Source organism: Mobula hypostoma, chromosome 14, assembly GCF_963921235.1.
Source record: "Mobula hypostoma chromosome 14, sMobHyp1.1, whole genome shotgun sequence".
Taxonomy (NCBI): domain Eukaryota; kingdom Metazoa; phylum Chordata; class Chondrichthyes; order Myliobatiformes; family Myliobatidae; genus Mobula; species Mobula hypostoma.
The window spans coordinates 43,731,470-43,752,861 of NC_086110.1; the positions used below are offsets into that span (position 1 = coordinate 43,731,470).

The 21,392-nt window shown below is 42.7% G+C and overlaps 1 long non-coding RNA gene across 1 annotated transcript; it reads right to left on the reverse strand.

Moving 5' to 3' along the window:
- Positions 1–322: 322 nt before the first annotated feature.
- LOC134356507 (uncharacterized) lies at positions 323–20,270 on the reverse strand. The gene is made up of 3 exons (XR_010020376.1): positions 20,133–20,270; positions 9,955–10,072; positions 323–375 (listed from the first exon to the last, which is right to left on the reverse strand). It is a non-coding gene; the product is annotated as an uncharacterized LOC134356507 (long non-coding RNA).
- Between the last annotated feature and the right edge of the window lie 1,122 nt (positions 20,271–21,392).

Genomic DNA, 21,392 nt, shown 5'->3' on the forward strand with positions numbered 1-21,392 from the left:
TGAGCATGTTGGGAAGCACTTAAAGCAATGTTACTCTCAGAGTAACATCAACCACCTGACACTCTAATTAAGGATGTCACCACCTTAAAATCTCAACTAGTTATAGATGTGCACTCTGCTGCCCTTTAACTTAAAAGAACGTGTTTACAAATGTCCCGGTTCAGCACATGTCCTCCCTGGCTCTGATGTTTTCAGCAGTGTCAATGTGGCCGAGGTGTCTCTGGTGTTGAGCCTAGGTGCTGACTGACCATCACCCTAGGATTCACTCTAATCGGTCTCCGTCTCCCAATCATAACATTGTGTACAACTTACCAGTGTTTGACCATCACACCTTCCTTAGCATCTTCAGTGACTTGATTTAGGTTGTAACCAGTTCTACATTATGAGAGACAAGTACAAGTAATTAATAACCTTCCTGGAGTTTCAGATGATCTCCACCAGCAACTCTCTTCAATCATTTCTCCCAGATCTCACTCAGATGTCCTTTCCTTGCCTCATTCTTATCTTGTCACCTGCTCCTCAAATTTTGTGAAGCTAAACGTGCATTAACCATGTTTTCAATATCTTGGTCTACTTCAGGTTAGTAAACAAACCCAGATATTACCTCCAGCATATATATATGTAACAGACCAAAATAGCTGGCATGGAGATTACTTAAGTTCCACCCTTGAAGAGTTCCAGGAATAACCACACAGATTTTCCACACAACTCACCCCAGTCTATAGACAGGCCACATCTTCAGATGATCAGATCAGATACCAAGTTGACGCCACAGCCAAGAAAGCTTGCACGTTCCTCTACTTCCTCAGCGGGCTAAAGGAATTTGCCATGTCTCCTTTTACCCTCACCAATTTTTATTGATAAACCATAGGAAGCATCTTTTCTGGATGCATCACAGCCAGGTATGGCAGCTGCTCTGCCTATGACCACCAAAACAAAAGCACAGAGAACTGTGGCCACTGCTCAGCTCGTCACAGAAACCAAATTCCCCTCCGTGGACTTTCTCTACAGTTCTCACTGCCTCAGCCCACTTCCTTATCTTCTGTAAACGGGATGTCAACCCAGAAATCAGCCACTTTACTGCAAGAGATAGATGCTGTAAAATTGTACATTCTTTTTTACAACCAATATGAACTAGCTGTTTTTCCCCACTGTATTGCAGCATTGGCTAGAATTCAATAGGATGTCACTCACTGTGCACACTTTTAGGATGTCCTAGGTTTAGGAAAGATACCCAATATTGCTGAGTCATTTATTGCCAAAAGTTATTCATCGGGACATAGCAAACTATCTATTAACCTGTTTTAATAACTCAGTGAGTTTAGTAGTAGGCAGCTGTCAATCCTAGGGGATCATGGGTTTGCGTGTCCGGTGGACTGTGTCCTCTCCAGGGCCCAAGCCTGGGTGGGAAGATTTGAAGAACTGGCTGTTGCCCATGCAGAGGCTCCCCCTCTCCACATCGCAGATCTAGTGCAAGGGAAGGGCGAGCACTGATACAGCTCAGCACCCCTGTCGTCACCGAGGTTGCCAGAGTGAAGTTGTAAACAACATCAAACTGCCTTAAGGACCCTGGCTCAGGATTTCTTCCTTGGGGTTTACTCCTGAAGCCTTTCCTATGGGGGGGTATGGCCGCAAGGCAGCAGAGGTTTAAAATCAGAGTTTTCCTTCTCCTAGGCGGGCTGCTTGTCCAAGGCTGACAGGCCCCACCTACCGGAAGCAACTGGTTTTGAGGTGCCAGTGATCTGCCTTTGCCCCTTCTCTAGTCAGTACTGTGAAACAGTTCTGCTGGGCCTAGTAGCTAAGCCACATGGGAAGGCCAAGAACTGGTTGTCACAGGCTGTTACAGTTGCGTGCCATTTGGAGCACTTTATAGGTAGTGGGAGCTTATCCCCGGCTATGACAACCTCAGGAACCACAGTGAGATTATCTGATTATAACTGACAAGTACAGATGGGAGGGATTAAAGTTTTGAAGCATCGTCCATGCTGAATTCACTGATCATGGTTGGAATAACATTGACCTCACTGGCTCTGGATTACAAAAGGAAAAGTTTCACGTATGTACAAGCCACCTTGGGGAGGCGGAGAAGTATTGTAATAGTGTTTGTAAACAAGCAGCCCTCTAACCTTCCCCACTAAGACCAAAACATGATGGGCTGCCATATGGTAAATTAGTAGGAGGCTGGCCAACAGATGTGGAGCATTAACCTAATTCATTGCCTTCAGGGAGGAGAGGTGAAAATATAAACAGTTGTAAAAACAATCATCAAATCATGCAGTGTAATACCTCTGCAAAAAGAAAAATATGAATAAGTAAATGTAAATAATGACCATTAGAATATGTGTTCATGAAATTACCCAAGTACATATGTTCATGATTAAAGTACAGTTTTTGAATATCCTAATAACCTGGGTTACTGCAAGTCTACCTCAGAAACAGAACCTGGCATAACATACTTCTATTTTCTTCCTACTTCTATTACTTTGATCTTTCATTCTTGTTTAGGCTGAAACAAGAATGACATAGAACCATAGAACCATAGAAACTACAGCACAGAAACAGGCCTTTTGGCCCTTCTTGGCTGTGCCGAACCATTTTCTGCCTCGTCCCACTGACCTGCACACGGACCATATCCCTCCATACACCTCCCATCCATGTATCTGTCCAATTTATTCTTAAATGTTAAAAAATAACCCACATTTACCACCTCATCTGGCAGCTCATTCCACATATCTGAACACAGAATCCTAAGACTTTCTCGTGTTCTCTCATGTCATATTCCTTATTTTTAAGAAATATTTATATTGTTTTTCCTTCATAAATAACGTCTGATTGTCCTTTGAGAAAAATATATTTAAAAAGCAGAACGACTGAATCATAAGTAATTAAGTATCAATGCAATCACTGCTAAAGGATGTATTCATTCTGGTTAGGAAAGATTTATTCAAGATCTCCTGCATCCCTGCCCCTCAATTACAAGTAAAAGTGCTAATTAGATGGACTAATTAGGGGAATATAAAAACTCCCCAGAGAGCAAGGTCTCAATTACACACAGCATGCCACAGTCTAATTTTCCTGTTGGATTCTCCCTTAATTAGCAGAGCACATACTGACAAGGGAATAGAACTGTATGCATTTTTGTGAAGGATCTGCTACTTACAAAAGCCAGCATTGTATCATCTCACAAAAAAATTGTTCTCAAAAATGCACATAAAATATATGCATAAGTCAGAAAATGATTTGGGTTATAGAATTGAAATTACAGACAGTTATCGGTTGTTGCTTGGTTGGTCTCTGAGTCAGAGGTATCTCCCCGGTGATTTGAGCTGAGCTCAAACAGTGCAGCTCTGAGGGAGGTAAACACTGTTGGAGGTGTAATTTCTTTAGATGAGATATAGAAAATTAAGGCACGGGAGGTATTCCCCACCTCCTGGGAGTTATATATCTCTCGATCAGCATTAAATAAATAAACAGGATTAATTAAATGACAAAGGGGTGAGTTGTGTAGGGGGAGAATGGATTGTAAAGAGATTAGTGACTAAAGAAAGCTTAAAAAAAGGGAGGAGAAGAATAATCAAGTAAGACTATCACAACAAAGTAACTGTGAGTGCCGGCAATGTGAATTGCAAGTTTTGGAAAAGTTTTCAATCTGAACGACAGAGGTTACCCCCTCCATACTTGATTTCGGCCAGGTAGAAGAGATGACATTGGGAAAAAAAGTAAAGGCAAATCATTTGTTTGCCTGGAAAGGTCACAATTGCCTAGAAAATGGGAAGAGGAAAGAGAGGTATATATCATGGGTACAAATCATAAACACGAGATTCTGCAGATGGTGGAAATTCAGAGCAACACACACAAAATGCTGGAGGAACTCAGCCAATCAGCCAACGTCTATGGAGAGTCGACCTTTCGGACACGGGGACATTGCAGTAATGATGCACTGAGAGTGGAGGCTGCTGGGCTGGAATCTGAGAACAAGGATAATCCGATAGGAATTCTGGCTGGGAGGAGAGTGTGGTGACAAGTGTCGGGAATGGAAATGGCATAGCTCAGGCCCTAACCTGGGAGTACACAGTTGAATACAAAGGAAGTTGTATTGGGAGCACAGTGTGGAAGGTATTGTCAAAACATCTATACTGCAGAGAGGCGGAAATGGAAAGAATGGAGCTCTAGTGGGTAGTAGAATGGGAGGAGGTCTAATTAATCTACTGTGTATATTAGTGAACCTAAGGTTACTAAGTGTACTAAGGTTGGAGACCACCCTGTACTTTGAAATAAGTGTAGAGAACTTGATGAAAGCAAGGGAAATGTTGAAGAGAAGATTATAAGACATACTGTAGAAGCAGACCTAGGCCATTCAGCCCATTGAGACATACTGTATGAGCAGACAGGCCATTCAGCCCATTGAGACATACTGTATGAGCAGACAGGCTATTCAGCCCATTGAGTCTGCTCCCCATTTGATCATAGCTGATTTGTTTTCGTTCTCAACCCCCATTCTCCTGCCTTAGAGTCATCGAGAAGTACAGGACAGAAACAGACTCTTCAGCCCATCTAGTCCATGCTGAAGCTATTAAAACTGCCTACACCCATCCACCTGCACCAGGACCATAGCCCTCCATACCCCTACCGTCCATGTATCTAACCAAACCTCTTAAACGTTGACATTGAGCTTGCTTGCACTAATTGGGCTGGCAGCTCATTCCATACTCTCATGACTCTGAGTGAAGAAGTTTCCACTCATGTTTCCCTTAAACATTTCTCCATTCACGCTTAACCCATGACCTCTGGTTGTAGTCCTACCAACCTCAATGGAAAAAGCCTGCTTGCATTTACCCTCTCGAAACCCTTCCTAATTTTTGTGTACCTCAATCTCTCCTCAATCGTCCATGTTCCAATGTATACAGTCCTAAGCTGTTCCATCTTTCCTTATAACTCAGGACCTCCAGACCCAGAAATATCCTTGTAAATTTTCTTTGTGCTGGTTCAACCTTGTTTACATCTTTCCTGTTGGTAGGTGACCAAAACTGCACATAAAGTGTAAAGGAGAGGCGCAAGTGGATATCGGACTGCTGGAAAACAATGCTTGAGAGGAGTAATGGAGGACAATGAAATAGCAGATGAACTGAATAAGTATCTTGCATCAGCCATCATGGTGGAAGACAGTAGCAGTATGGTGGAAGTTCCAGGTGTCAGGGGACATGAAGTGTGTGAAGTGACCACAACTAGAGAGAAGGTTCTTGGGAAACTGGAAGGTCTGAAGGTAAATAAGTCACCTGGACCAGTTGATGTACACCCCAGAGCTTTGAAAGAGATGGCTGAAGAGATCATGGAGGCATTAGTAATGATCCTTCAAAAATCACTAGATTCTGGAAGACTGGAAAATTACAAATGTCATTCCACTCTTCAAGAAGGGAGAGAGGCAGGAGAAAGGAAACTATAGGGCAGTTAGTCTGACCTCGGTGCTTGGGAAGATGTTGGAGTTGATTGTTAAGGATAAGGTCTCAGTGTACTAAGAGGCACATGATAAAATAGGCCATAGTTAGCATGGTTTCCTCAAGGGGAAAATCTTGCCTGGCAAATCTGTTAGAATTCTTTGAAGAAATAACAAGCAGGATAGACAAAGGAGAATTGGTTGTTGTGTACTTGGATTTTCAGAAGGCCTTTGACAAGGTGCCACACATAAGGCTACTTAACAAGCTATGAGCCCATGGTATTACAGGAAAAATTCTAGAATGGATAAAGGAGTTGCTGTTCAGCTGGAAGCAAAGAGTAGAAATAAAGGGAGCCTTTTCTGGCTGTCTATAGGTGGTGTTCCACAGGGGCCTGTGTTGGGACGATTCTTTTTACAGTATACTGTATGTCAATAATTTGGATGATGGCTTTGTTGCAAAGTTTGCAGATGATATGAAGATAGATGAAGAGTCAGGTAGTTCTGAGGAAGCAGGAAGACTACAGAAGGACTTAGACACATTAGGAGAATGGGCAAAAAATGGTCAATGGAATACAGTGTCAGGAAGTGTATGGTCATACACTTTGGTAGAAGAAATGAAAGGGTTAACTATTTTCTAAATGGAGAGAAAATACAAAAATCTGATGGTGAACAGAGATTTTGCAGACCTTGCAACACACACAAAATGCTGGAGGAACTCAGCATCTATGGAAAAAAGTACAGTCGACGTTTTGGGCCAGAACTCTTCAGCAGGACTGGAGAAAAGAGGCTGAGGAGTATATTTGAAAGGTGGGGAATGGGAGAGAGAAACGACAGGTGACAGGTGAAACTTGGAGGAGGAGTGACTGAGAGAAGGGGATGGCATTTTTACAAGTAGCAAGGTGGGACAAGATATAGTCCAGGTGACTGTGAGAGTCCATTGGTTTATATAGACATTGGTAGATATGCTGTCTCCGGAGACAGAGACAGTGGGATCGAGAAAGGGAAGGGAAGTGTCAGACATGGACCAGGTGAATTTGGGGGCCAGGTGGAAGTTGGAGACAAAGTGGATGAAATCGACAAGTTCAACAGGAAGAAGCACCAATGCAGTTGTTGATGTAGCGTAGGAAAAGTGCAGGACAGTTAGCAATGTAGGCTTGCAACATAGGCTGTTCCACGCAGCCAACAAACAAGCAGGCATGGCTGGGACCCAAAGCTAGGTCATTGGAGACCTTGTGCCGGATTCCCTAATGGTTAATTTGCAGGCTGAGACTGTGGTGAGGAAGGCAAATGCAATGCTAGCATTCATTTCAAGAGGTCTAGAATACTGTATAAAAGCAAGGATGTAATGTTGAGACCTTATAAAGCATTGGTGAAGCCTCACTTGGAGTATTGTGAGCAGTTTTGGGCCGCTTATCTTTGAGAGGATGTGCTGAAACTGGAGACGTTTCAAAGGAGGGTCACGGAAATGATTCCAGTATTGAATGGCTTGTCATAAGAAGCATTTGATGGCTCTGGGCCTGTATTCACAAGAATTTGGAATAATGAGGGTGACTTCATTGAAACCTATTGAATGGTGAAAGGCCTTGATAGAGTGGATGCGGAGAGAATGTTTCCTATGGTGGGAGAGTCTAAGACCAGAGGACACAGCCTTGAATGGAGATGAGGAGGAACTTCTTTAGCCAGAGAGTGGTGAATCTGTGGAATTCTTTGCCACAGGCAGCTGTGGAAGCCAAGTAGTTATGTAGATTTAATACAGAGGTTGATATAGTCTTGATAATGCAGAGGTTGATAGATAACTTTTCCACAACTGATGTCAGACTCACCGGTCTATAATTTCCTGGTTTATGTTTAAAGACTTTTTTAAACAGTGGAACAACATTGGCTATCCCCCAGTCCTCTGGTACCTCTCCTGTGCTAAGGATGATTTAAATATCTCTGCTCGGACCCTGGTAATTTCTGCACTTGCATCCCATACGGTCCGAGGGAACACCTTGTCAGGCCCTTGGGATCTATCCACCCTGATTTGCTTTAGAGTAGCAAACATCTCCTCATCTGTAATCAGTACAGGGTCCATGAAGTTGATGCCGCTTTGCCTCACCTCTATAGACCCTGTGTCCATCTCCTGAGTAAATACAGATGCAATAAATTTATTTAAGATCTACCTCATCCGTTCTGGTTCCACACAATTCTGGTCTTCTAGAGGACCAATTTTGTCTCTTGCAATTCTTTTGCTCTTAACATGCCTGCAGAATCGCTTAGGATTTCATGCTTTCTTTTAGCCATCCTGATTTCTTTCTTAAGTGTTCTCTTGCATTTCTTATACTCCGTAAGTACCTAATTTGTTCCTACTTGCTATACTTGCTATGCACTTCCTATTTTTTCTTAACCAGGGTCTCAATATCTCTTGAAAACCAAGGTTCCCTACGCTTGTTGTGTTTACCTTTTATTCTGCCAGTTTGGGTGCAAACCAATCCTTCTGTACAGGTCCCACTTTTCCTGGAATAGAGCCCCATGATCCAAAAATCTTATACCCTCCCTCCTATACTAACTCCTTAGCCACATGTTAATTGTATAATCTTTTGAGTTCTGGTCTCAGTAGCACGTGGCACCGGTAGCAATCCTGAGATCACAACTCTGGAGGTTCTTCTCTTAACTTAGCATCTAACCCCTTGAACTCCCCATGCAGAAACTTGTCACTTATCCTACCCATGTCATTGGTACCTCCATGGGCCACGACCCCTGGCTGTTCACCCTCCCACTTGAGAATGCTGAGGACTTGATCCAAAATGTTCCAGATCCTGGCACCTGGGAGGCAACATGCCATCCAGAAATCTCTTTCTCACCCACAGAACCTCCTTTCTGTTTCCCTACCTGATGAATCCCTTATCAGAACAGTGCACCTCTTCTCCCCACTTCATATCTGAGTCACAGAGCCAGGCCCAGTGCCTGAGATCCGACCACTGTGACTTTCCTCTGTTAGGTCATCCCCCTGACAGTATCCAAAGTGATATACCTGCTGTTGAGCAGGATGGCCACAGGGGTACTCTGCACTGGCTCCTTAACACCTTTGCCCTTCCTGACTGTCACTGAGTTTCCTGTGTCCTGTACCTTGGGTGTAACTACCTCTCTATATGTCCTATCTATCACCTCTTTAGCCTCCCAGAGTTCATCCAGTTCCAGATCCAACTCCTTAACGCAGATTGTTAGAAGCTGCAGCTGGATCCACTTTTCCTAATTGTAGTCATCAGGGAGGGACACTGGAGGTCTCCCTGCCTTCTCACATCCCGCAAGATATCCTGCCTGGCATCTCTACTGCCCTAACTGAGTCGGTGTAAAGAAGGGAGGGAAAAGGAAACTTTACCTGGAGCTTTTCTATTTTTGTCCTTCTCTGACTGAAGCTTTGAAGAGTTAAAGCCTCAAGATCACCGTTGTAACTATGTCCACTCCACCAATGATGGCCGCTGCACTTGCCCCTGCCTTCCTTTAACTTGCTCTTGCTAATCAATTCCAGATGCCAATTGGTCACCAGTCAGCCAATATTCTACCCATGTTAGTATTTTTCCTGTAATACCATGGGCTCTTATCTTGTTTAGCAGCCTTGTGTGTGGCACCTTGTCAAAGACCTTCTAAAAATCCAAGTAAGCAACATCCATTTCTTTGTCTACCCTGCCTTTTATTTCCTCAAAGAAATCCAACAGATTTGTCAGGGAGGACTTACCCTTAGTGAAACCATGCTGACTTTGGCCTATGTTATCGTGAGTCTTTAACTACCCTGAAACCTCATCATGAATAATAGACTTTTAACATCTTGCCAACCACTGAAGTCAGGCTAACTGGCCTAAAATTTCCTGTCTTTTGCCTCCCTCCCTTCTTGGAGAGTGGAGTGACAGTTGCAACTTTCCTTGGAACCGTGAACCAGATGAGATGAATCATGAGATGAAGCAGTTAAAAGTGAGTTCAGGGTGAAAAATGGCAGCAAAGGATTAAAATTTCCTGGTTCAGAGGGAGAGTAGGAAGTAGCATCTTTCCAATCAAAAGCTTCAACACTGCCTCCTAGACTGGGGGACTTTTGTGTGGGAGTCTTGAAACTTGTCAGCACTTCACTGAATAATGCCGACAGCAGTTCTGAACAATAAATTTCACTGCTCACCTGGCCCACACATTCACACTGTGTATACTTGCAGCCAGGAGATTCCATTTAAAATACCATTGTAATGTTCTCACTACTTGTATCCAGAAATGTTAATTATGAAGTACTAGAGGTAGGTGTAAAGGTCACATGAAACTAATCCAAAGAGTCTAGATAATTAGTATCCTATCATTCTGGCAGTGACACCATCAAACACAGAACAGACATCCTAATATAAGCACTGCAATTCACCGTTGACTCGATATCATGGACATTTTGACATTTAAATAGGATTATTATTATTTAAGTTCCAAAATCAAAATAAATGTTCATGAAAATGGAACCAAATACTGTAATAGGATTGAAATCTATTCAAAGGCAGTTGGCTCACGGATGGCCTGGAAAGGAGCCTTCCTTCGTGGGTGAGTGCATGGGATGTGAACTGGGCATCCTCCAACAACGACACTGCTATGCACGGTTCCGGGAGAAGAGGCGCAGGTACGTCCACTCTGCATAAAATTAATTTGTGCATTAGATTTATCATCCTATAGAATTAAAGCACACAATGTCAGAGTTTGTACTCAGTAAATTTACCAAGTACCTAAATGTACAAAAAATCCTGTGCCCTTAGCTCAAGGATGATCACAGAAGATCGATTATATCTCAGTTCGAGATTTATCTCTTTCTGTTTTTCCTTAAGAAGTCCCTTTCCATCAGAGGTACTTCTAAATGAAATGAAAATAATTCATTTTGCTGATACAAAATCGGCCCATATCCGTTGTGAAGATTCCTGGGTTTAACTCAGTCATCTTAGGGCAGGTTACACGTCCCATGATTGAGACAAACACTGAACATTAGTGCAATTTGATCTGCAATTGCTTCATACATTTACAGTGTGTGTTTGAACATTGCCGATTGATAATTCTTCATCATCGGCTGTATCATTGACACAGTCTGCTCATTCTCTCATTTATTGTCAATCCAAAAATAGTTGCAGGGAACTTTACTGGGGAATCAAGGTTCTGCTGGAGGTGATAGAAGATATCAGAATGCAATTTTAAAAAACAGTTTATAAAACCAATCTGAGGGCTTAATGCTGCTGATTAGAACAAAAGACTGGTGAGGAGCTTAGAGGGTTCAATTTATGAAGGGTTTTCTTATTTATGTTGTGAAATAGAAATTACAGGTATCTATATCCACACAGAAAGCAAAGATGGTTTCAATTTAAAAACTGAAAGTAAAGGCACCAATGCAGATTTCAAAAAAGTTGGGAATACTGAGGAAAAAAAACATGTAAATCCAAGGAAGTGATATTAAATGCAGAATCCACACACCCGGACCATCTCTGTGCTTAGCCAAAGGCTTTTAGTACTAATCACTGAAGCACAACTGTGCTGTTTGATTTCTTACTCTCTCATCTCTTTTGCGGTATTGTTAATTGCCACTGTAACACCAAAGGTACCTACAGAAATGTTAAGCAGTACGGAACTTGAAATAATTGTGCAATAATTATTTCTTTGTTACGGTTAAGACTCTGCCTATTTTATAGTGAGCAATAATTAATCATCCTTTTGGCCTGATATTACAGAGGTTTTTCAGACATAATACAAAACTTTTTCACTCATTGCTTGCTAGATAGAAATTGAGATTAATATTTGGAAAGTACCAGAATATTGACTCTTAACTCAGCTAAGGATGAGCTTGCATTTATTTTAGAACTTCTCTCAATGTCTAGACGTGCCAAATATTTTGGAGCTAATGGAGTATATTTTAAATGTAATGTAGAAAACCTGACAGCCAAATTGTACACAGAAAAGTTCCAGATAGAGATATTAATCCCTATTGTTCAGGATTTTAGTGGATGAAGAAAACAATGATGGAATTGTAAATGGTCCACATACTCTACACTGATTAGTTTTACGGAAATATTTATTTTCTGCGGTGGACGTAATGAGTTTCACTGAGTTAATATTGTTTTTCTTGGATCTACATCATCATTAGTACCTCCTTGCAAACTGAAGATACAGATGACTGCAGCTGCTGGAATCCCACACAAAACTCTGGAGAAACTCAGCAGGGCAGGCATCAATTATAGAGGGAAATGAACAGTCAACGTTGCAGGTCCAGATGAGGAGCCTTGACCCCAATTCCTTCCATACATGCTGCCTGAGCTATGAATTCCTCCAGTGTGTTCCATTTCTTTTAGAGGTATCCACCTTTTATTTTCCTAAACTGGTAGTTAACAAGTATATTAAAGTTATCTGCTAACAATCAGTTCCTTTAACATTCTCCCTGCTAGGGAAAAGCAGCAGTCTGCCACCTCCCTACCCATGCCTTCCCACCCTCTTCACAGCTGCCCCATTAACATTAATAGCACAATAGTGTATGGAACAAGAGACAAGCAGATCTGGTCACAGTTCAATCATGTCCATGGAAGATACAGACTTAATATACTGTTTCACTGTTGTCTGTTTACTGAGCTTCAGTCAGTTCATAGTCATCACTGAGAAATAGCAGAGATCTAACCGCTATAAAAATGTTTTAACCCATTATATTGAATTGAATTGACTTTATTACTTACATCCTTCATATACATGAGGAGTAAAAATCTTTACGTTATGACTCCGTCTAAATGTGCAATGTGCAATTATAGTAATTTATAATTAATATTATGTACAACAGGACAGTCAATATAACATAGAAATACAGTTGTGTCAGCATGAATTAATCAGTCCGATGGCCTGGTGGAAGAAGCTGTCCTGGAGCCTGTTGGTCCTGGCTTTTATGCTGAAGTACCGTTTCCTGGATGGAAGCAGCTGGAACAGTTTGTGGTTGGGGAGACTTGGGTCCCCAATGATCCTTCAGTCCCTTTTTTACACACCTGTCACTGTGAGTGTCCTAAATAGTGGGAAGTTCAAATCTACAGATGCACTGGGCTGTCGGCACCACCCTCTGCAGAGTCCTGTGATTGAGGGAAGTACGTTTCCCAACCCAGGCAGTGATACAGCCAGTCAGGATGCTCTCAATTGTGCCTCTATAGAAAGTACTTAGAATTTGGGGGGGCTGTATCAAACTTGTTCATCCGTCTAAGGTGAAAGAGATACTCTCGTGCCTTTTTCACCACACAGTCGGTATGTACAGACCACGTGAGATTCTCGGTGATGGTTATGCTGAGGAACTTTAAGCTCTTCACCCTCTCAACCCCAGATCCATTGATGTCTATAGGGGTTAGCCTGTCTCCATTCCTCCTGTAGTCCACAACCAGCTCCTTTGTTTTTGCAAAAAGTAATAATATAAGCCTATTTTTGTATCAAAAATCCTCCTACACTGTTATTTCACCACTGTAGTTTAACAATAAAAATTATATTACTGTCATTGCATTAAATGATGTAGAAGTCAAAGAATCAAACCAATATGTTAGTTCTTTTGTTTTGGCTCAGAGAATGAAATAAAAATACATCTTGTTTAATTATTTAGTAGTGTGCATTGCCAAACCCTATGGGGGAATAGCATGAAGTGAGGCACTAAGATATTGTGTTCTCTGAAGAGCTGTTAAAGTTGAGGTCTCGGTCTGAGAACTGACCCATAGCATCATCAAGGATGGGATATGGAGGCAGAGTGGTTAAGTTACTAAACCAACAACTAGGACTGTGATGAAATAGCAGAACAGATTTCATGTGCCAGATGGCCTAATTCTACTCCCTGTGTCTTACTGTCTTATAGTTCTGAACCATTGATCCGGAGGTATAGTTTAATACACATGACAGAAGCTGGGAAATGTAAATGCCAATAATTAAATAAATCTGGAATCTTAAGGAAAAGTATCCTCTGCAATAGTATCCAGAGAGTTACCAGAGGGTCCTTTAAAGCTCTAACTGGTCCACTAACATCCACCAGGGAAGAAAGTCTGGAGCAAAAATGCTAACTGCTGGAAGAACTCAGCAGGTCAAGCAGCATCTGAAGAGGCAAAAGGAATGAACATGAAGAGAATAGATAGCCAATGTAACGAGGTAAGGAGGAGAGGTGAGATGGGGGCTGGTAGGTAATGGGTTGAACAAGGTAAGGAGGGGAGTGATGGAACCAGGTGTGGAAGGATTTGGTGTTGGGAGATGGTGGCTTGTGTGTGATTAATGATAATAATTATAAGTAGTAATTATTATTAGAGGTAAAAGAGGAAAAGAAATAAAGATGCTGATGGAGCCAAGTGAGGAAGGGGAGGATGGAGGTAGACACAAAGACTAGAAGGTGGAAAGTGGAGAAAGAGGCTGCAGATGCTAGATTTTGATAAGTAAGGAACCTGATGTTGAACCAGACAGTGGGGAATGATGGGCAGATGAAATATGTGGGGAGGGGGCAGGAAAACCAGAAGGAATAGAGTGTGGGTGATAGACAGATGGAACGAGGTGAAGTGTGGAACATGGCTGAGATATGGGTCTGGGGGCTTGGGGAGGAGAAGGGAATTGAGCGAAAGGAGCACTAGGTGTATGGTTTACCAAGAATATGGAATATTTAATGTTCTTACCATAGGGTTAGAACATAGGACATAGAAACCTTACAGCACAATACAGGCCCTTCGGCCCACAATGCTGTGCCAAACATGTACTTACTTTAGAAATTACCTAGGGTTACCCAGAGCCTCTATTTTTCTAAGCTCCATGTACCTGTCCAGGAGTCTCTTAAGAGATCCTATCGTATCCACCTCCACCACCATCGTTGGCAGCCCATTCCATGCACTCACCACTCTCTGTGTAAAAAACTTACCCCGACATCTCCTCTGTACCCACTTCCAAGCACCTTAAAACTGTGCCCTCTTATGTTAGCCATTTCAGCCCTGGGAAAAAGACTCTGACTATCCGCACGATCAACGCTTCTCATCATCTTGTACAGCTCTATCAGGTCAGCTCTCATCCACCAATTCTCCAAGGAGTAAAGGCCAAGTTCACTCAACCTACTCTCATAGGACATGCTCCCCAATCCAGGCAACATCCTTGTAAATCTCCTCTGCACTCTTTCTATAGTTTCCACATCCTTCTTGTAGTGAGGTGACCAGAACTGAGCACAGTACTTCAAGTGGGGATTGACCAGGGTCCTATAAAGCTGTAACATTATCTTTTGGTTCTTAAACTCAATCCCACGGTTGATGAAGGCTAATGCACCATATGCCTTCTTAACTACACTGGCAACCTGCACAGCAGCTTTGAGTGTCCTATGGACTGGGACTCCAAAATCCCTCTGATCCTTTACACTGCCAAGAGTCTTACCATTAATGCTATATTCTGCCATCATAATTGTCCTACCAAAATGAACCATGTCACACTTATCTGGGTTGAACTCCATCTGCCACTTCTCAGCCCAGTTTTGCATCCTATCGATGTCCTGCTGTAACCTCTGACAGCCCTCCACACTATCCACAATATCCCCAACCCTTGTGTCATCAGCAAATTTACTAACCCATCCCTCCACTTCCTCATCCAGGTAATTTATAAAAATCATGAAGAGAAGGGGTCCCAGAACAGATCTCTGAGGCACACCACTGGTCACTCACCTCCCTGCAGAATATGATCCATCTACAATCATGCTTTGCCTTCTGTGGACAAGCCAGGTCTGGATCCACAAAGCATTTATCCCCTTAGATCCCATTCTTCCTTACTTTCTCAATAAGCCTTGCATGGTGTACCTTATCAAGTGCCTTGCTGAAATCCATATACACTACATCTACTGCTCTACCTTCATTAATGTGTTTAGTCACATCCTCAAAAAATTCAATCAGGCTCATAAGGCACGACTTGACTTTCACAAAGCCATGCTGACTATTCCTAATCATATTATGCCTCTTCAAATGTTCATAAATCCTGCCTCTCAGGATCTTTTCCATCAACTTACTGTACCAAATACTGAAGTAAGACTCAGTGCTCTATAATTTTCTGGGCTATCTCTACTCCCTTTCTTGAATAAGGGAACAACATCTACAACTCTCTAATCCTCCAGAACCTCTCCCATCCCCATTGATGATGCAAAGATCATTGCCAGAGGCTCAGTAATCTCCTCCCTCACCTCCCACAGTAGTGTGGGGTACCTTTCGTCTAGACCCGGTGGCATATCCAATATGATGCTTTCTTCCGGGGCAGCTGTGGCCTGTACAAAAAGGACAGGTTGCACTTGAATCTGAGGGGGACCAATATCCTGGTGGAGAGGTTTGCAAAGGTTAATGGGGAGAGTTTAAACTAGGATTGCTGGTGGGTGGGAACCAACGGAGGAAAGGGAGGTTGGCTCACAGATAGAGAAACCTTGGAGATGGTGTGAAAGGGAGGAAAGGCAGGTTATAGAGAAGGGACACACTCAGGCCGATGGTTTGAGATACGTCTATTTTAATGTGAGGAGTATTATGAATAAAGCAGATGAGCTTAGAGGTGGATCAGCATTTGGAGCTATGACATTGTGGCCATTACAGAGACTTGGATGGCTCAGGGGCAGGAATGGCTACTTCAAGTGCCAGGCTTTAGATGTTTCAGAAAGGACAGGGAGGGAGGCAAAAGAGGTGGGTGCGTGGCACTGTTGATCAGAGATAGTGTCACGGCTGCAGAAAAGGAGGAAGTCATGGAGGGGTTGTCTACTGAGTCTCTGTGGATGGAAGTTAGGAATAGGAAGGGGTCAATAACTCTACTGGGTGTTTTTTATAGACCACCCAATAATAACAGGGACATCGAGGAGCAGATAGGGAGACAGATTCTGGAAAGGAGTAATTGTTGTTGCAGGGTTGTTGTGGTGGGAGATTTTAATTTCCCAAATATTGATTGGCATTTCCCTAGAGTGAGAGGTTTAGATGGGTGGAGTTTGTTATGAGTGTTCAGGAAGGTTTCTTGACACAATATGTAAATAAGCCTACAAGAGGAGAGGCTGTACTTGATCTGGTATTGGGAAATGAACCTGTTCAGGTGTCAGGTCTCTCAGTGAGAGAGCACTTTGGAGATAGTGATCACAATTCTATCTCCTTTACCATAGCATTGGAGAGGGATGGGAACAGACAAGTTAGGAAACATTTAATTGGAGTAAGGGGAAATATGAGGCTATCGGGCAGGAACTTGAAAGCATAAATTGGAAACAGATGTTCTCAGGGAAATGTACAGAAAAAATGTGGCAAATGTTCAGGGGATATTTGCGTAGGGTTCTGCATAGGTACGTTCCAATGGGACAGGGAAAGGATGGTATGGTACAGGAACACTGGTGTATAAAGGCTGTTGTAAATCTAGTCAAGAAGAAAAGAAGAGCTTACGGAAGGTTCAAAAAACTAGATAATGATAGAGATCTAGAAGGTTATAAGGCTAGCAAGAAGGAGCTTAAGAATGAACTTAGGAGAGCCAGAAGGGGCCATGTGAAGGCCTTGGCAGACAGGATTCAGGAGAACCCCAAGGCATTCTACAAGTAGGAAGGGTGATTGATAAGTTCGTGGCCTAAGGTAAATGGAATCAATTTTAGAAAACCTAGCACATTTATTTTTCAACATAGTCCCCTCCTACATTTACACACTTAGTCCAGCGGTCGTGGAGCATACAGATCCCTTCTTTGTGGAAGTCAGCGTCTTGGACCTCCAGAAAGTGGTCCACAGCAGGGGTGATTGATACGTTCATGGCCTAAGGTAGAAGGAAATGAGTTATACAGCTCTCGATGCATGCACGTGCAGTTCAACTCTTTGAGTGACTATGCAGAATGTTTGAAGTTAATAACTCATCTCCTTCTACCTTAGGCCACGAACTTATTAATTACCCCTGCTGTCAGCCACTTCTGGAGGTACAAGACGCCGAATTCTACAAAGAAGGGATCCATATGCACTATGACCGCTGGACTAAATGTGTACATGTAGGAGGGGACTATGTTGAAAAATAAATGTGCTAGGTTTTCTAAAATTGGCTCCTTCTACCTTAGGCCACAAACTTATCAATCACCCCTCGTATGTGAAGAGCAAGACGATAAGACATGAGAGAATAGGACCAATCACGTGTGACAGTGGAAAAGTGTGTATGGAACCAGAGGAGATAGCTGAGGTACTTAATGAATACTTTGCTTCAGTATTCGCTACAGAAAAGAATCTTGGCGATTGTAGGGATGACTTGCAGCTGCCTGAAAAGTTTGAGCATGTAGATATTAAGGAAGAGGACGTGCTGGAGATTTTGGAAAGCCTCAAGTTGGATAAGTCACCAGGACCAGATGAGATGTACCCCAAGCTACTGTGGGAAGCGAGGGAGGAGATTGCTGAGCCTCTGGCGATGATCTTTACATCATCAATGAGAACGGGAGAGGTTCCGGAGGATTGGAGGGTTGCGGATGTTGTTCCCTTATTCAAGAAAGGGGACATTGCCTTGTGGATCCAGAACTGGCTTGCCCACATAAGGCAAAGAGTGGTTGTAGATGGGTCATATTCTGCATGGAGGTTGGTGACCAGTGGTGTGCCTCAGGGATCTGTTTGGGGCCCCTATTCTTCGTGATTTTTGTAAATGACCTGAATGAGGAAGTGGAGGGATGGGTTAGTAAATTTGCTGATGACACAAAGGTTGGGGATGTTGTGGATAGTGTGGAGGGCTGTTAGAGGTTACAGCGGGACATTGATAGGATGCAAAACTGGGCTGAGAAGTGGCAGATGGAGTTCAACCCAGATAAATGTGAGGTGGTTCATTTTGGTAGGCCAAATATGATGGCAAAATATAGCATTAAAGGTAAGACTCTTGGCAGTGTGGAGGATTGGAGGGATCTTGGGGTCCAAGTCCATCGGTCACTCAAAGCTGCTACGCAGGTTGACTCTGAGGTTAAGAAGGCATATGGTGCATATGCCTTCATCAATCATGGGATTGAGTTTAAGAGCTGAGAGGTAATGTTGCAGCTCTATATGACCCTGGTCAGACCCCACTTGCAGTACTGTGCTCAATTCTGGTTGCCTCACTACAGAAAGAATGTGGAAACCATAGAAAGGGTGCAGAGGAGATTTACAAGTATGTTGCCTGGATTGGGAAGCATGCCTTATGAGAATAGGTTGAGTGAACTCGGCCTTTTCTCCATGGAGCAACAGAGAATGAGAGGTGACCTGATAGAGGTGTACAAGATAATGAGAGGCATTGATTGTGTGCATAGTCAGAGGCTTTTTCCCAGGGCTGAAATGGCTAGCACGAGAGGGCACAGTTTTAAGGTGCTTGAAAGTAGACACAGAGGAGATGTCAGGGGTAAGTTTTTTTTACGCAGAGAGTGGTGAGTGCGTGGAATGGGCTGCCGGTGGCAGCGGTGGAGGCAGAAATGATAGGGCCTTTTCATAGACTCTTGGATGGGTACATGAGCTTAGAAAAATAGAGGGCTATGGGTAAGCATAGGTAGTTCTAAGGTAAGGACATGTTTGGCACATTTTTGTGGGCCAAAGGGCCTGTATTGTGCTGTAGGTTTTCTATGCTTCTATGTTTCTAAAAGCTCCAGCACATCCTCTTTCTTAATGTCTATATGCTCAAGCTTTTCAGTCCACTGTAAGTCATCCCTACAGTCACCAAGGTCCTTTTCTGTAGTGAATACTGAAGCAAAGTATTCATTAAGTACCTCTGCTATCTCCTCTGGTTGCATACACACTTTTCCACTGTCACATTTGATTGGTCCTATTCTTTCACATCTTATCCTCTTGCCCTTCACATACTTGTAGAATGCCTTGGAGTTTTCCTTAATCCTGCTCACCAAGGTCTTCTCATGACCCCTTCTGGCTGTCCTAATTTCATTCTTAAGCTCCTTCCTGCTAGCCTTATAATTTTCTAGATCAGGGAAGGAATTTCCTAGATCAGGGAATTGTTACTCTCTGTAACAATTCTGACCATGACCAAGCACGTGGCCAAGTGCTTAAGGCATTCGACTAGCGATCTGAAGGTTGTGAGTTCGAGGCAGCGTGTTCTGTCTTTGAGCAAGGCACTTAATCACACAGTGCTCTGCAACGACACTGGTGTCAAGCTGTATGGGTCCTAATGGAAAGTCCCTTGGACAACATCAGTGTCATGGAGAGGGGAGACTTACAGCATGGGCAACTGCTGGTCTTCCATACAACCTTGCCCAGGCCTGCGCCCTGGAGAGTGAAGTCTTTCCAGGAGCAAACCCATGGTCTCACAAGATTAACGGATGCCTATGTATATAGGTTGATTAAGCATTCTTGTTCATTTAAATAATTAATTATGGGCTATATTTCAAATACAAACGTATACATGACTTGCACACATCATCACGCTACCAGGTGATATGTGCACGCCTCACTTAAAGTAAACATCAAGTTAGACCCACAATCCTGAACTCCTGTGTCTTCCTTTGAATTAGTTTAAAGTTTTGAAGTTGCAAAACATAACATTGGCAATGAGGTATTTTTAAAATAAACCCGAGATGACTATCAACCTGTTGAAGTGCAGCAAAATATTTGAACTAAAAATAATGCAAGGAATGGTCTAATTGTTTAAAAAAAAACAGCCCAGCACATGCAGAGACAGATATCTTCCTCCAGCAACAGCGAGCAAGAGGTTGGTAGATGGTGCTGAACACCTGCTCGTCCTCTGCACTCACCTCGATGATTTCAATCTTTCTCAGTGCTTTAATCAGCAAGATTGGTGAGAAAAGGAGTCAATCATGGGTTTGCACCCCGTCTCCAGCCTTCTTGGCCTGAAGGCCACATCCCTTTGCTTGAAGCCTCATTAAACACCCTCAGAGACAACAGAGCGCCACATCCCTCAATCGGCCTGAAAACACGCCACCAAAATGTAGACCTCATGCTCCAACAGGAGCAGAACCACATTTGAAAGAAAAAGAAGACGTAAAAGAAATGAAAGTAGTTTCATGAACATAATGGAGGATGTCGCCCTTGGTCGCGTTGTTTGCTGGTGCCATCTTCTTCCAGAATTTATAATGGGGCTCACCAATGTAGAGGAGGCCGCATAGGGAGCACCAGAAAATTATGCAGCTAACACTTACTTGGAGAAAGTGAAAGGCAACGATAAAACATTCAGAAGATAAAGCACTGGCCTGACTCATTGCACTGAGCAGCTGCTTGTTGTGGTTTCTTTGCCATTCTGTGTGAGAGGAGGAGTTTCTGTAAGCGGTGCGCTGGCTGCATTGAGAAAGATTAAAAAGAAGCTAAGTCAATGGTACAGCAGTGGATCAAAGTGTACGTGTGATTAACCAAGTGAAACATGACAGAGGGGTAAGAAAGGCAATATGGACAGCACAGTGTGAAGTCTATTTAGTTTGTTAAAATGATTACACTTCTGGATACATCAAGATGTATGTACATCAAATTGAGTTTGACATCTCCTATTCTATCTCTAGTCTAAAAAGAAATATATTAAAAGTTATGACTGTTGGCAATGATTGCTTTTATACTTGACTGATTGTGCTGTTAATGATTTCTCTTGTCCTGAATGGGAAGAGATAAACACAGTTCACACGATACTTGATTTCATAAAAGGCAGCATAATTTTCCACACATTTCCTATATACTTCACTTTCACTTCAAGCAGGTTTGACTTGTCATCTAGGTTCCAAAATTAATTGATTCTGTCTTCAAAAAATGTTTTCAGTAGAGACTGGCTGAATTATTCAGTGGAACACTATGTTTCTATGCAAATAATCCCAATGTTAACCTAGCAGTGCAAGAGTTTCAATGTCCCAGTGCAACTGGTTAAAGTTCAGAGAAGCTGCAACTGAAAAAGTGGAAGGAAATCTGGGTATGATCAGATACAGAATATTCAGAATAGATATGAAGTTTTGACTGAAACGTAAAAGATGAAAGGAGTGAAATTGAGCTTTGCAGCCTGAGTAACATCGACA